Here is a 13036-nt window from a genome sequence, read left to right as displayed (position 1 = left end):
CATTCTCATTGTCCAATAAGGGATGTCTTCTTGCCCTTCCTAACTCTGATCCTACCTAGAGAGCATCCTTACTGCACTTGGTCTCTTTTTCTAGGTTAGCACCGTTAGACGATGTAGTCTGCTCTCTGTGCATGCACTGGATAGAAATACTGACTTTTCATTTTTAACGGTATCTGTTAAGTGCTTATCATGTGTTAAAGCACTCTTCTAAATGCTGGGGTAGAGATAAGGTAATCAGGTGGGCCATAGTATCTTTCCCACTTGAGGCTCACAATCTAAGTGACCTGCAGTTTCATCCAGGTATGTTTGGGTTCTGGTGCCCAGAACAAGGTTTAGATATAATAGGTCATCAGTCAACCAATCAATCAATTGTATTTATTGAACCCGTGCTGTGTGCAGAGCACTGAAGTGCTTAGGAGAGTACACTATAACAGAGTTGGTAGACTTGCCCACAACAAGTTTACAGTTTAAGTTATCCAAGCCCAGTCTAAAGGGACAAGACTTCCCTCAGGTAAAGGCTGGAAGGTCCAATCAATCACCTCAATTCTGGAGCCCCAGCAGATGCCAATGGCCATCTGAATTTCACCAATTCACTTCTGCTATTCTGATTCTCTCAGCTATCTGGGTGACATCTTGAATTGGCTCCATGAGCCATTGTGAGAAGTTGGAAGGAGAAGTATGAGGAAGGGAAAGTAGGTTGAGGTTGACCAGAGAGTGAATCAAGAGAAAAGTGGCAGGGACGGGCCAGGCTGGCCTCTTCACCCTCGGCATAAGGAGGCAAAGTCAGGACTCAGGCAACTGACCAGCGGGAGAATCTCAGCTGGAAAAAAGTTAGCCCCGTGACACTTTGGGCCAAAGAAGAAGCACTTTGTGTGATGTAAAAGTTAAGTGGATGTTGCCAGTTCTAGGGAAGCCCAGAGGAAGGTAAAGGATCAGTATCAGACTATGGCCATCTTGTGCTTAAACTAGGATTTTGGTTTAAAGTTTCTATTTCCTAATTGCTTTAAACATCATACACCTAGTTCTGGGATAGTTGAGATTCTGACTTTGACGATTTTTTAATATATGTGTATGTGTGTATGTGTTTGTGTACATATATATACATATATTCATATATATACATATATATTATATAGCACATAAACTCCAATATGTATGTATGTGTATGTATATGTGTGTATATATATATATATACACAAAGTAGTCAGAATCTTGACTATATATATGTGTGTATATGTAAAAATCATATATAGTAAATACTTTATATATCTTTCATATATATCATTGAGAAGCAGCAAGTCTTGGTAGAAAGAGCCCGGGCTTGGGAGTCAGAGATCATGGGTTCAAATCCCAGCTCTGCCACTTTTCATTCATTCATTCAATCATATTTATTGAGTGCTTACTGTGTGCAGAGCACTGTACTAAGTGCTTGGGATGTACAAGGAGGCAACATATAGAGATGGTCTCTACCCAACAACGGGCTTGTTAGCTGTGTGCCTTTGGGCAAATCACTTACCTTCTCTGTGCCTCAGTTACTTCATCTGTAAAATGGGGACTAAGAATGTGAGCCTCATGTGGAACAACCTGATTACCTTGTATCTAACCCAACACTTAGAACAGTGCTTGGCACATAGTAAGTGCTTAACAAATACCATCATTATATAAAGACAGACTCATGCGATGTCTTTTGGTTGCAAACCTCAAGAAGACCACCCAGTTTTTTGGAGGTATTGGCTTTCTTTTCCAAATAGCTGCTGAATCCTCTGTGGGAAAGGAGACAATTACTAATGGTTCAGGATGCTTTGAAATAAAGTTCAGAGAATGATTAAAAGAGACTATGAAGCATTTAAGGAGAATCGACAAATAGCAGTTGACAAATAGAAGAGTTTGAGGAGACTAGAAAGACATATAACACTGAAGCTTACTATCTCAGTGATATGGAAACATGCAAGCAGGAAAGACAAAAAAAGACTCAAGACAGACATAATGTGAACACTTTACAGTGATTTCAATTCATCTAAAATCAAAATAAGACTCATTCAACCAAGAGATATATTGTAAATTGAAAGAAGATTGAACGTAGTGTCCAGCGAAACATGTTTAGAGTGACAGGGTTAAAATAATAAGTGACATAATAACAACAATGATAATGTTTGTGAAATGCTTTCTGTGTGCTACAAACTGTACCCCAAGCACGGCTATGTACAAGATAATCAGGTCGCACCTAGTTCCTAACCTACTTGCTCACAGTCTAAGAGGATGTAAGAACAGGTATTAAATCTCAATTTTACAAATGAGAAAACTGAGGCACAGATACGGACAGTGTATCTGAAAGGAGGAAGCATGCCCCTATTATACATTCTGACAAAACCATTCCATATTGAACCAACATATACCAGTTGAATTAGAAAAAACCATGTTGATGAAAAAGTAGTTTCTGAAGACCTTGAAATTACTATCCAGTAAGTCTCAATAATGCACAAACTCTTCACCCAACTCACACTGAATCACATAAAGAATTGCTTCAAGCTGAATTTCAACGGAGAACGATACACATAACACTAAAGATAATAAAATATTGACCACATCCTCTGTCCCTCCACCAGCCAGTTGAAAATTGCCAAGGATATGAAATCCCAGTTTATTTCATATTCAGTGACAAACAAGAAAATGTTTGACTCAGTGGAATTTCACGTTGTTTCAAAACCCTCAATGAAATTGGAATTGAATGCACCTATTAAAACATCTAGAGGGTATAATCACTCATAATATTTGACAGCAAATGCTATATAAATCTATTCAGAGTCACTTAGGGAGATCCAATCTTGTGCAAACTTTTTAAAGCCATATTACTCAGAGTAAGAATTCATGAGAAACTGAAGCATTTCTTCACCAATAACAGAATTAAGTCTACAGAAATAGCAGCAACATTGGAAAGAAACTTGTAAGAAATAACCACTTGGATTACATTAGAGAAGAAGTTCTAGAACACTAAATGGATGCACACAGTAAGCACTCAATAAATACAATTGAATGAATGACTGTTGTCCGGAATGATCCATTCATGTGGCTGCTGAGGAAATCAAAAGGGAAAGCTATATCTTTCTTGAGCAGTAAATAAACTAGACTACCATACTCAACAATGACTGTGTCAGGAGGAGAAATGAAGTGTGAATCAGTTTCAGTCAAATTCAGATGTTGCTGTTGTATGATGGATTTTCCAAAATAGGAAAGAGAACATTTCCAGTCCTCTGTTTTTCCATCAGTTGTTTTTAGATCAAAAAGTGGATTGACCACATTGTCTGAGAAAAGGGAGATTGTCACAACATAGAAAGCAATGGGGGTGATTGTGCAGGGAAGAAAGAGAAGATGGAGATTGGTAGGGATCATGCCTTTGTTGAAAGTGTTCTAAATTACAGAAATGGTGGGCTAATTTTGATAATTCACCTTGGTTGTAGGGAGTACGAGAGTGGGCATTTGGGAAATGTGTTGAGAGTTATCTAGGAGGTAAATGAGTGGTTGGTTGGTGGGGGAAATGGGAGAGTGGTTAACTCTCATAGGGCTCTTGTCGGTGGGACACCCGAGTAGACATGTTTTGATGGTAGTAGGAAATAAGGAACATATATCAGACATGATCCCTGCGCTCAAAGAGCTCATAATATAGCTATCTAATAATATATAATATATATTATATAGCTAATATATATATATATATATTATATAGCTAATACAGTCTTCTAAACTGTGAGCCCACTGTTGGGTAGGGACTGTCTCTATATGTTGCCAACTTGTACTTCCCAAGTGCTTACTACAGTGCTCTGCACACAGTAAGCGCTCAATAAATACGATTGACTGATAATATAGCAGGGGAATAAATTACAAGTAGGGGAAGCAACAGAGTTTAAAATATGTACGTAAGAGTGTGTGTGTGTGTCTCTGTGTGTGTGTATTTGTGTGTGTTGCAACACCACATCAAGGAAGCACCTTTTTGTGTGCCCAATAAGCTGTGGACCCCACATTGACCTTTTCAGCCATATACACACTATTAGGTGAACTTAACTTCCAGTCAGTGAATTGTATTTATTGAGTGCTTACTGTGCTTAGAGATCTGCACTAAACAACTCAGTCTTGTCTTGTCTTGTGCCATCAAATCGTCTCTGACCCAGAGTGACACCATGGACAAACCTCTCCCAGAATGCCCCACGTCCATCTGCCATGGTTCCTAGGAATGGATCCACAGAGTTTTCTCGGTAAAAATTTGGAAGTGGTTTACCATTGCCGCCTTCCACGCACTAAACTCAAGTCTCCTCCCTCGACTCTCTCCCGTGCCGCTGCTGCCCAGCATGGGTGAGTTTTGGAGAGTATGATATAACAGAGTTGGAAGACACATTGCCTGCCCACAATGAGCTTAGAATCTAAATGGGGAGACAGACATTAATATCAATCGATAAATTAAGGATATATACAGTAGAACTGTGGGCCTGAGGAAGGGATAAATAAAGGATGCAAATCAAAGTGCAAGTGTCAGTGGTGTCTTCTTCAAATGCAAACAATAACTAGATATATTGGGGGGAGGAATTCCTCTTCCCCTCTTCCCTCATATACAGGCCAACTAAGTGTGTACAGGGACGCATACTGAACTCAAGAATTAAGCTTCTTCTCCAGGCTATTTAAGCAACTTTTTTAAGCACAGTGGTCAGAGCAAGGTAATTTGACTGTCCACATTTTGAGCCCCTCCCTTATCCTCTTCAAGGTACTTCAGAAATAGTACAGCCAAGCGCCTAGTACAGTACTCTGCCCACAGTAAATGCTCAATAAATAATGACTGAATGATTGAATGAATCCAAGCTCAAGGCTGGCCTGGGGGCCAAGTTAGTTCCGGACACAATGGGGTGGTTGACTGGTTAGTACAGTACTCTGTCACAGTAAGTGCTCAATAAATAGCACTGATGGAATGACTAACGGCTGATACGGCAAACCTTGGAGGTTGAGCTGGTGGACAAAAGAGTCTGAGTCAAGCCAGTGAAGGAAAACCAAGAGGAGTCCTGATGACTGTTAAAAGGCAGGAAAATGATTCTTTTTGCTTGGGATGGAACAGCAGCTACAATGTTCCATGCTGTTCTTCACCCCCAGGAAGTTAGAGAAAGTAGATTAGGTCAGTGTACTTTCTGATTAGGTGGACAAGAGCAGCAATTCAAGGTCTGGTGGAGAAAGCTAATAGGGCATTGATTGGGATAATAATGCTGCAGACAGGCAGGAGGAGATCATCTCTGCAAAATGAAAGGGATTCCTTTCTTCCATTTTCTCAACTAATTAGAGGCAGTGCGTGGTGAATGTCAGGTACGTTGCCCTATTCCTTCCAGCACTTGTTCTTCATAGTCTGTGAGAGGAGAAGAATCATCTCAGAGATCCAGGAGTCTTAGTTCAATTCTAGGTTTGAGAAATAGGGACTTGTTGGGCATGACTCAGGTCTGCCCAGGAAGAAAGGTGTTTTGAGAAGGAAATTTTGCTGGCAAAAAAATCCTCATGGGCAACTGATATTGTTGTCCTTCATGCTCAATTAGGACATCACTGACCCTGAAATTTACCTCTGGATTGGAAAGGCTAAGCAAGGCCTGCATTCCTAATCTTACTGTACACACATAAAGGCTGTCCTTTATAATGCTGCTTCTGCATTACAGAGTGTCATGCTGGTCTTTCTGCAGCATTTGACTTCCAAGTTTCACCCAAGATTCTGTCCTGTCCAAGCAAGGTCTTAGTTTACTGTCCTTAAAACATGTCCTCTGCCCTTCTTGCCTGTGGCTTCCAATTTCAGTTCATCATACAGCAGCTGCTTGGATATTTTAGTAATCCGTACTCCTCACAAGCATCATGCAGTGGTGCTGTGCATATCTCCAGTGCTGGGAGATGGACTTTGCTCTAGAGCTTTGATGTTTTTGATTAGGTCTTGCCATTTGATATGGAGGAGAGTTTCTGAGTCACACTGCTGAAACTGCCCAAGAATGAATGTGGCGTTTGTGGCAACTCTACTTCTTACAGTCCTGGAGAAGGTGGGAGAGCTCTTCAGACTTTTAAAATGCCCTGGAGGCTAATATAAATGTCCACGTTATTCAGAGAAGACATCACTGCTGCTGAAACTCACCTTTGAGTGCATTTGTGGCAGGCAAGGCAAGACCCAAAGTTCCATTCTTATTGTGCCCACAAAACGCTTGTCCCTTGTGGCATTGTCATGCTTACGGTCATGTTTAATGCTTGCAATGCTTGGCACTCCTTTCTCTTTTTACTCCTTATGTCTTGGTGCTAACGAAGGTTTTGTTTGAAAAGAGCCTTCCTTTCTTGGTAGCAATATGTTCTGCTGGTCTGTCCTTAGCAATTGACCAGTGCTGGGAGACAGTATTGTCCAAGGTTCGATGCTATTGATGCCTGTTTAATTGCTTTGATGTCTGTCTCCCCCCTTCTAGACTGTAAGCCCATTTTGGGCAGGGATTGTCTCTATCGCTGAACTGTACTTTCCAAGGGCTTAGTACAGTGTTCTGCACACAGTAAGCGCTCAATACATACGATTGAAGTTGTTAAAACATTTCTTTCAATCAATCGAACAGTGGTATTTATTGAGCACATACTGTGTATAGTGTACTGTACTAAGTGCCCACAATGAGCTTACAGTGTAGAACATTCCTCTGGAGGCTAATAGTGCATTTCCACTGCACACTTTGACCACCTCACATAGACTGTAAGCCTCATGTGGGACAGGGACTGTGTCTGACTTGATTTACTTGAATCTCTCCCAGCACATGGAACAATGCTTGACAAATACCGTTAAAACAAAACAAAGCAAAAAAAAAAAAACCTCTCTCCTCCTTGAATCAGAATTCTGATTTACTTGTTTACCATTGCATTGTTGGTCAGTGGGTTGCCTAGGTAACGTAATTAAGGGATAATTTTTAGCAGTCTCTGCTAATATGGATTGTTGATTGTAAATCTTCCACTTAGCGCCCACTCAGCAAACCAAGGGACAAACAAACAAAAAAAAGCTGAATCAAAGCAGTGTGGCTCAGTGGAAAGAGCACGGGCTTTGGAATCAGAGGTCATGGGTTCAAATCCCGGCTCCACCAATTGTCAGCTGTGTGACCTTGGGCAAGTCACTTAACTTCTCTGGGCCTCAGTTCCCTCATCTGTAAAATGGGGATGAAGACTGTGAGCCCCCGTGGGGCAACCTGATCACCTTGTAACCTCCCCAGTGCTTAGAACAGTGCTTTGCACATAGTAAGTGCCTAATAAATGCCATCATTATTATTATTATTATCCAAGGGAGGGTCTCTACCCTTTCCGCCCTACCCCCTCCACCAAGATTGCGCAGAAGGAAGGGCCACTGATCAGCCCAGTGACCATTAGGCAAGCCACGGGCCAAAAACTGAGACAGAGGAGGTTATCCATCACCCCCCAAGCTCCTCTCCACATCACAGGGGGCCTAGGATCAACACAGAGGTAAGGGACACTGAGCTCTCCAGCCCCTTCCCTCACCTCAGAGGCCTGGGATCATGACTGAGGGAACGGTTGCCCTCTGCGTGTGAGTAGGGACCATCTCTATATGTTGCCTACTTGTACTTCCCAAGCACTTAGTAAGCTTAGTACTGCACGCAGTAAGCACTCAATAAATATGATTGAATGAATAACAATAATAATAATAATGGTATTTGTTAAGCACTTACTATGTGCCAAGCACTGTTCTAAGCGTGGGGGAATACAAGGTGATCAGGTTGTCCCACGGGGGGCTCACAATCTTCATCCCCATTTTCTAGATGAGGTAACTGAGGCCCAGAGATGTGAAGTGACTTGCCCGAAGTCACACAGCTGAAAACTGGCAGAGCTGGGATTTGAACCCATGACCTCTGACTCCAAAGCCTGGGCTCTTTCCACTGAGCCACACTGTTTCCCAGCGTGAATGAATGAATGCCTGAAAAATGAGCAACCCCCCTGCTGCCCCCCCATCTCCTTCCCTCCCCTAAGGGAAGGGACACCTTCATATCCCCCTCCCCTCCCTCCATCCATGCATTGAAAACAGATCTGGAGGAGAGAGGAATCACCAACTCTCCCCCACCCCACAAATGCTCTTCGCACACCGGAACCCAGACCCGACGAAAAAACAAGGACGGTCAGATGCTTTAATCAGGGAAGCAGCAAGGCTTAGTGGAAAGAAAACGGGCCTGGGAGTTAGAGGCTGTGGGTTCTAATCCCATCTCCGCCACTTGTCTTCTGTGTGACCTTGGGTAAGTCACTTAACTTCTTTGTGCTTCAGTTACCTCATCTGTAAAATGGGGATTAGGACTGTGTGCCCCACGTGGGACAACCTGATTACCTTATATCTACCCCAGCGCATAGAACAGTGCTTGGCACAGAGTAAGCGCTGCTCAGAACTTGTGGACTCGGCCCCAGCTGGAAGCTGAGTCGCCCCCTACTGGAGGAACTTGCCACAGCCCACTGGGTCTACGGATCAGCTGCTGTAGCTCAGGACTTGGAGCTGAACCTAGGGGGACTACCACAGTTTGGGGGCAGGACAGAGTAGAAGCCCACAAAAGAGACTGAGAAGGAGGAGCCAGAGAAATAGGGGAACTTGTCTTGTGCCGTCGAGTCGTTTCGGACCTGTAGCGACACCACGGACAAGTCTCTCCCAGACGCCCTGCTCTCCATCTGCAATCGTTCTGGTAGCGTATCCCTAGAGTTTTCTTGGTAAAAGTAAGGAAGTGGTTTCCCATTGCCGCCTTCTGTGCAGTAAACTCGAATCTCTGCCTTCAGCTCCCTCCCCTGCTGCTGCTGCCCAGCATGGGTGAGTTTTGACTTGTAGCAGATTGTCTGCCACTCGCTAGCCACTGCCCAAGCTAGGAATGGAATGGGTAGGCCTCTGCTTAACTCTCCCTCCCATAGCCCGAGACTGGTAAAGTACTGGAAACTCTCCAGGTGTGACCCTGAGAGAGGAATAGGAAAACTAGGAGAGGACAATGTCAGCAAAGCCAAAGTTAGATAAAGTTTCCAGGAGAAGGGGGTGGCCCACAATGTCCATTGCAGCTGAGAGGTTGAGGAGAATTACAACAGAGTAGAGGTCACTGTATTTGGTAAGGAGGTCATTGGTGATCTTAGAAAGGGAGAGTTCCACGGAGCGACGGAGACTGAAGCCAGATTGTGGGGGTCAAGGAAAGAATTGGAGGAGAGGAAGTGGGGATAGCAGGTGTAGACAACTCTCTCAAGGAGATTGGAGAGGAATGGCAGAGGGAGATTGGGTGATAAGTAGAGGGAGCCATGGTGTAAATGGAGGGATTCCCTCTGGGACAAGCTTACAGTTTAGAGGGGGGACAGATATTAGTATAAATAAATACATTTTGGATATGTAAATAAGTGCTGTGGGGCTGAGTGAATAAAGGAAGCACATCAGGGTGATACAGAAGGGAGTGGGAAAAGAGGAAATGTGGGCTTAGTTTGGGAAGACCTTTGGGAAGAGATGTACCTTCCATAAGGCTTTTATGGTGGGGAGAGCAATTACCTGTTGGAGATGAAGGGGAAGGGAGTTCCAGGCCACAGACAGAAAAAGGGCAAGAGGTCAGTGGTGAAATAGAAAAGACTGAGGTACAGTGAGTAGGTCGGTATTAAAGGAGTGAAATGTTTGGGCTGGGTTGTAATAGGAGAGCACCAAGGCGAGATAGGAGGGGGCAAGTTGATTGAATGATTCGAAACTGATGGTAAGGAGTTTTGTTTGATGCAGAATTGGATGGGCAACCCCTGGCTGTTCTTGAGGAGTGGGGAGACATGGAATGAATGGTTTTGTAGAAAAATGATCTGGGCAGCAGAGTGAAGTAGGGACTGGAGAGGGGAGAGACAGGAGGCAGGGAGGTCAGCAAGGAGGCTGATGCATTAATCAAAGCAGGGGAGGATAAATGCTTGGATGAAAATAGTAGCAGCTTGAATGGAGAGGAAAGGGTGGATTTTAATAATGTTGTGAAGATTGATCCTACAGGGTTTAGTGATAGATAAAATATGTGGATTTGAACCAGAGAGATGAGTCACAGATAACTCCAAGATTAGAGGCTACAAACTAGACACAAGCTAATTAGGTTGGACAAAGTCCATGCCTCAAAAGGGGCTCACAGTTTTAACCCCCATTTTATAGAAAAGGAAACTGAGGCACAGAGAAGTTAAGTGACTTGCCCAAGGTCACACAGCAAAGAAATGGTGAAACAGGGATTAGAAACTAAGTCCTTCTGACTCCATGCCCATGCTCTTTCCACTAGGACATGCTTCTCCTGACTTATATACTTTACGGTTTAGGAATTTGTTTTTCACTTATCCATCCCCTCATTCCCATTTTCCTCCTAACTAAAAAGTATTTATAGATTTTCTCTCCCATTAGAGGGTAGATATTTTGAAGACAGGAATTGTTTGCCTCTATCATACTCACCTGGGCACTTACTACAGTTATATGCACATAGTAGGTGCCCAATAAATATTCTTTATTGTCTGAGGATAAAATTTTGCAAAAGTAAGTACTAGGTGTTAGTTGTGAATTTCAAGGGCCTATTATCCAACATATTCTGGGTCTCCCTTTCTGGTGGATGATCTAACTTTGTCCTTATATTAAGCTTTGTGCATTGGATATATGAAAAAAACACATCATGTATACAAAAGAGGGTTTATAAAACAATGACCAGCTGATTTATAGAAGTCAGTGGATAGTCAATAGTTAGCGTTGTCTGGGAGAGAAAAAAAAATTAAGTGCGGAATCTATATGGTAGAGAATCAACCACAATCAATCATATTTATAGAGCTCTTACTGTGTGTATAGAGCTCTATCCTAAGAGCTTGGGAGAGTTCAAGAAAAAGAGTCGATAGACACGTTCCCTGCCCACATGGAAAAGATGTTGGAATTAAATGGTTATACTGTGCAAGTGAATCTACTTTCAGGGAGCTCAAAATAAGCACTGGTCCCCAGATAGAATGTATTATTCAAGCAATGTGAAGAGGCAGCCCTGTGTTTTAGTCGGTGAGCTATCACATCAAGTTAAGACAGGAAGACTCTCACGAATCTAAATCTGAAAACAAATCCTAGCAGTTGATGTGAGCTCCATTTGTATTTATCACTGTAGTAGTCACAGACCAGTGATCCCATAAAACTGAATAAAATACTGACTACATAATAGAAAATCCAATATTCTGTTACTTTGCACTCTCTAATTTAGGTCCCTATGGAGCACACATGGTAATGAGATGAGACAACAGCACTCAAAAATATTCCAGGTGCGGTGAAGAAATTTCTGGTCTGATCTATTGAATAGAGAAAGAGACAGAGATGGGGAGACGGGGGGAGAGAGAGAGAGCTCTGACCAGTGTTACAGATCCAACTTCTTCACTAGGGTCTGCAATGCCTCCCCAGTAAAGAGCCTGCTAACTTTCCAACCCGTGGCTTCATGGCTCCATGACTCTGCATGGAAGAAGAGACAGCAGCCCGGAGCTGAGGAAGGGGGGTGCAGGAGTTGAAGGCGGGTGGTTCTACTTTGGGCAAGCACTTAGTACAGTGCTCTGCACACGGTAAGCGCTCAAGAAATACGATTGATTGACTATGACCCCTTCCACGGTCGCCCCTGGCCAAAGGTCCCACTGCCTCTCTTTTCTCCACCCCTTCTCCCCCCCCTTTCATTCATTCATTCAGTCGTATTTATTGAGCACTTACTGTGTACAGAGCACTGTACTAAGCACTTGGAAAGTACAGTACAGCGATAGAGAGAAAATTCCTGCCCACAACAGGCCTACAGTCTTGAGGGAGGGAGGCAGACCTCAAAACAAGTAAACAGGCATCACTATAAATAGAATTATAGATATGCACATATATACATAAATGCTTTGGGGTGTGGGGGTAGAGAAAAGAGAGCTAGTCGAGGTGACGGGGAATGGAGGGGGAGCTGAGGAAAAGGAAGCTTAGTCTGGGAAGGCCTATTGGAGAAGGTGTGCCTTCAGTAGGGCTTTGAAGGTGGAAGAGCAATTATTTGGTGGATTTGAAGAGGGAAAGCATTCCAGGCCAGAAGTAAGATGTGGGCCAGGGGATGGCGGCAAGACAGGCAAGTTGGAGGGCCAGCGAGAAGGTTAGCACCAGAGGAGTGGAGTCTGTAGGCTGGGATTTAGAAGGAGAGAAGGGAGGTGAGATAGGAAGGGGCAAGATGATGGAGAGCTTTAAAGACAATACTGAGGAGTTTTTTGTTTTTTGATATGGAGGTGGGTAGGCAACCACTGGGGATTTTTGAGGAGCGGAGGTCACACGCCCCTAATGATTCTGTAGAAAGATAATCCAGGCAGCGGAGTGAAGTATGGCCTGAAGAGGGGAGAGGCAGAAGGTTGGGAGGTCAGAAAGGAGGCTGATGCCCTCTTCTGCCTCCCCTCCTTAATTGTGCCTTATTTGTCCTTTGTCACACTTACCTGACTGACCCTAAAGATTACAACCTTTATGCCTGTCCTAGGAAACCTTCCCTGGGCCTCTGCACTCCTGCTTCTATCCCCTCACTCTTCTCAGAGTCTTACATAAAGCCTGGAGCCTCACTATCCTGGGTCAGACCCAGAATGAACCTCGGGCAATTCATTTGCTTATTTTTGATTTCTGAATCTGTCCTTAGATAGAATGATAGTTGATAGGAGGCAATCTTCCTATCTTTTTCCCAGTGCCCTCCTTTTCTTCATTTTCCACTAGATTCTACCTGACAATTGGATCTATGCATAGTAAAGCTAGGTAGCCTAGTAAAAAGAGAACGGGCCGGGAAGTAAGAGGACCTAAGTACAAATTCTGGCTCTGCCACATGTCTGCTGTGTGACCTTGGGCAAGTCACTTAGCTTCTCTGTGCCTCAGTTACCGCATCTGTAAAATGGGGATTAAGACTGTGAGCCCCAAGGTGGGTTATGCATGGGTCCAAACTGATTAGCTTGTATCTACACCAGCGCTTAGTACAGTGCCTGGCACACAGTAAGTACTTGCCAAATGCCAATTTAAAAAAGCATTTTG

General features: G+C 43.5%; 1 protein-coding gene and 1 non-coding gene across 4 annotated transcripts in view; one reads left to right on the top strand and one right to left on the bottom strand.

Annotated features, from left to right (window-relative positions):
• GABRG3 (gamma-aminobutyric acid type A receptor subunit gamma3) overlaps positions 1-13036 on the top strand; it is a 423309-nt gene that overhangs the window by 182411 nt on the left and 227862 nt on the right. The gene's annotated exons all lie outside the window — the stretch shown is intronic.
• LOC119940459 lies at positions 8838-8976 on the bottom strand. The gene has a single exon (XR_005454935.1). It is a non-coding gene; the product is annotated as a small nucleolar RNA SNORA7 (small nucleolar RNA).

This window comes from Tachyglossus aculeatus, chromosome 18 (assembly GCF_015852505.1).
Source record: "Tachyglossus aculeatus isolate mTacAcu1 chromosome 18, mTacAcu1.pri, whole genome shotgun sequence".
In the NCBI taxonomy this organism is placed as follows: domain Eukaryota; kingdom Metazoa; phylum Chordata; class Mammalia; order Monotremata; family Tachyglossidae; genus Tachyglossus; species Tachyglossus aculeatus.
The sequence above is the reverse complement of the archived record's forward strand: the minus strand, read 5'-3'. Positions and strand labels throughout refer to the sequence as shown.